This window comes from Echinops telfairi, unplaced genomic scaffold (genome assembly GCF_000313985.2).
Source record: "Echinops telfairi isolate 266 unplaced genomic scaffold, ASM31398v2 ScPeMD7_5;HRSCAF=22, whole genome shotgun sequence".
Taxonomy (NCBI): Eukaryota; Metazoa; Chordata; class Mammalia; order Afrosoricida; family Tenrecidae; genus Echinops; species Echinops telfairi.
The window spans coordinates 15,708,002-15,711,429 of record NW_022103901.1 but is presented as its reverse complement, the minus strand read 5'-3'; the positions used below and the strand labels follow the sequence as shown (position 1 = coordinate 15,711,429).

The 3,428-nt window shown below is 58.2% G+C and overlaps 1 protein-coding gene across 2 annotated transcripts in view; it reads right to left on the bottom strand.

Annotated features, from left to right (window-relative positions):
- TAOK2 (TAO kinase 2) overlaps nt 1-3,409 on the bottom strand; it is a 19,807-nt gene extending 16,398 nt beyond the window's left edge. For both annotated transcript variants that reach the window (XM_004705684.3, XM_004705682.2), the window contains exon 1: nt 2,648-3,409. The gene's annotated coding sequence lies outside the window, so the exon portion shown is untranslated. The remainder of the gene's footprint in view (nt 1-2,647) is intronic.
- Nucleotides 3,410-3,428: the final 19 nt, after the last annotated feature.

The window sequence follows — 3,428 nt, the reverse complement described above, 5'->3', positions numbered from 1 at the left end:
GGAAGAGTCAGGAAAGCTTTACCTCCTCCCTCCCCTCCTCAGCCCCCAGCAAACGGTCCCTCCTTCTCCTGACCTCTCCCTTCCAGAAGAAAGGAGAGACCCAAGGGTCCTCGCCCAAAGGTCCCACATGCCACTGGTTTCCAGGCACCTTCCTGTTCCCCTAAGTGTGCGGGGAGGGGAGGGGGGCGCTCCTCCCTCAACCTCTCACACCCTGGAAGAAGGCAGGAAATGGCCAGGCCGGAGGCTGTGGAAATCCGGCCATTGTTAGAAGTGGGTACTAGCCCAAAGGGCCAGGAGGCTCACCTTAAAAGTGGGTAGGGACACTGGGGCAGGGGAAGAGATCTGGAAATGGGAAGGAGAGAGCGAGACATGGAGCCTGGCTTTGTGGGCCCTGGGAGCTAGCTGCCTTATTTGCCCAGTCCAAGAGCGTACATGGGTACAGGGCATCTTTGGTGTCCACAGAACAATGATGGAGCACAGAGAGGGGGCACTGCCCATGCATCGTCCATCACTTCATTCTCACCCCAATGCTCTGGGGTTAATTATCAGCCCTGTTTTACAGACGAGCCGATGGGCTCAGAAAGGCTGGCTTGCTTGCTCCAAGAGGGTGGTCCACCAGCAGGCTTGAAGCCCAGCCCTCTGAACCACTACAGGCCAGGGGCATAAGCACCGTTTCTGGGCCACGGAGGAACAGCGAGGTGTCCAATGTTGAATAATAAGGAGCTTTTCTTCTCTCAGGCTCCTGCCCACAGAAAGCTTCCCCTTGGAAGAGGCCCTTAACACCAGGCAAAGGCCCCAGAGAAAGTTCCTTTAAGGCCGGCACCCCCAGGGGCTTCCTGGCCAGGCTAAGCATCGAGGGAACTCGGGCTCAGGCACAAGATACAAAGGCGGCTTCAGAGAGCTGGACCCCTAAGGCAGCATTCTAGCTACTTAAAAACACTGAACAATCAAGCATGCGATTGTGTCCTGTTGGGACACCGGAAGCTGGAGGGACTCTGGTGGGAGGTCATGGGGTCTAGAACACTCACAACCGCTAGGAGATAGGCTGACCGCCCTCAGCAGTTCCCAGGCTGCTTGCTAACAGCAGGGCCCCTTCTCCCTCTTTCCTCCCAGCAGCTAAGCACCTCTCACCCCCACCCACACACCCACACAGAGACAGGTGCGCACATTTTGCCAAGGGAACCTTCCTGACTTCTTCTCCAGCACCTAGCCCAAGAATGCCAACCAAGGACCGTGCCCCATCTGCACCCCCACCCCCACCTCCCCAGTCACAGGTAAGAGGTGCCCCAAATTGGTCCAGGAGCTCCTGGACCTCTCACAACAATGCACACTTCTTGAGTGACCACCAAGGTCTGGGCTCCATCTCAAAGCACCTTTTAAGATGCACGTCATCTCCCTTCTGCAGATGGGGTCACCCAAACCCCTCAGTCTACTCGGCACTGCCAATAGATGCCCATCAGCAAGGGAGAGCAACAGGGCTTTGAGGAAACCGTAGACTTGGCCTTCTCTTCTACACAACAGATCACAGCTGGGGGGCGGGGGGGGGGCGGCACTGCTGGGCTACATTTCCTTGGAGTCCTTAGCAGACACTAAACATGTGCATCTGTCACACCACCACTTGAATTCTTTGGGGTGGGGTGGGAGGGGGTCATTTTCCCCGGGCAGCTTGGCTTTAAAGGCTTAAGAGATCTCGTTAAGGCTACCGTTGGTCAAAAGAGAGCCTTTTTGGCCACCTGGGCCAGAATCTGGGGTCAGGGGAATGATGAAGGTCACAGTAAAGAGAGAGAAACCCAGGAGGCACAGGAGTCGGAGCGGCTGCTAGGAAGGCTGGTCTCCAGCTCAGCCCCATCCTTAAACCTCACTGCAGCTCTGGTTCCCTCATCGAGTGCTCAGCCCAGGCTCAGCGGGAGAGGTGTAGCAGGGGCAAAACTTAATCCAAGACTTAGGTTCAAATCCTAGTTCTGCCACTGGTGTGACCGGTGGGCAATCTCTCTGGGCCTCAATGTTCCCAACTGTAAAACAGGAAGGAAGACAGCCATCAAGGGTCCCCTGCTCTGCGCCACCCCTCCCCCCCCCCACCAGTAAATGTGCCACTCCTGGTGTAGCAGGGAGGAGAGAGGCCACTCAACAAATGGATGAGATTATTTAGATCATCGCAAAAGGTTGAAAGGTAACTGTAGCTGGAGAGGAAATACGGAAATACTGCCAGTCATCTCACACACACAAACACACACACACACACACACTCACTTTCTTTGCAAAGACAAGAAGCCCACCAAACCAGGCCTGAAAAGTAGATCCCACCCACCATTAAGGATCAGAGGGCTGGGACTCAACACCCCCAACAGAAGAAAGCAAGTCGAGGTGACTTCGAGGGGCAAAGTGCGTGGGGAAACATCAGGAAGGTGCAGACCCATCTGATTCATTCAAGCATCCTAGGGTGTGACACCCCCCCCTGTCACCTGAGGGCCTCTTCGACCAGACACAATGGAGGGAAGAATTAGAGGGTGGCAATCCAAGGCTAGGCTGACCACTGCCCAGCTGGGCTCCCCCACCCTGAGGAGAGGTCTTCTTGGGCCCAGCTTTCCAGAAAGGAGCACCCTTTCTTCTGGTTGCTGGACCCGCGCCCCTGCAACCCACTTCTCACCTGGAGGGGGTCACTATGGTGCCCCAGCGCCTCCGCTTCCTCCTGGGGTCCTCCAGCGGCTCTGCCAGACAGGGAGAGGGGCGAGGGGACCCTGCCCCTGGCCACCTCTTCCTTGAGCTTTCGCCCTTCCTGAGGGGCGGGCCAGGGAAGCCGCCCCTGGAGGGGAGGGGGTGACAACCTGATCTGACCTCGCGGTCCAGTCCTCCTCCTCCTTGGGGGCGACAGTGGCTGAATCTCGGATTTCTGAGGGGGGGGGGTCTGAACCCCGGATATTTGAGCGCAGGGGGCCGAATCCGGTATTTGAAAGCCTTGGGGGGTAAACCCCGGATACTGGTGCACCGAGGGGCCTGGACCCCAGAGATTTGAAATCCTATGAAAGAGAGCCCGAGGTCTGCAGAGGTTGGGAGCCGAGCCCCGGATATCTGGGATCTGAGGCGCTGATGCCGGATATTTGAGGAGAGAGGCCAAGCCTGGGAATTCGGGACCCAAGAGCCTGAACCCCGGGTCTTCGGCCACCGACAGGGGGCCCACCCCGGGGGCGTCCGGCCGCACGGCCCCTCTCACGCCAGGGTCCGAGGGTGACAGCCCACACTCCCGCCCCGGCCTCCTCCCTTTCCCCTTCGCTCTCCCGAGGAAAGCGGAAAAATCGTAGCTAAGACGCAGCCGGCGGCCCCCGCGCCCCCTCTCTCTCTTCTCCGTCTCAGCTCCTCTCCGCAACAGAGCCCTGGTCTCGTCCCGATCTCCCTCTCCCTCTTCCTCCCAATTCCAAGATGGAGACCGG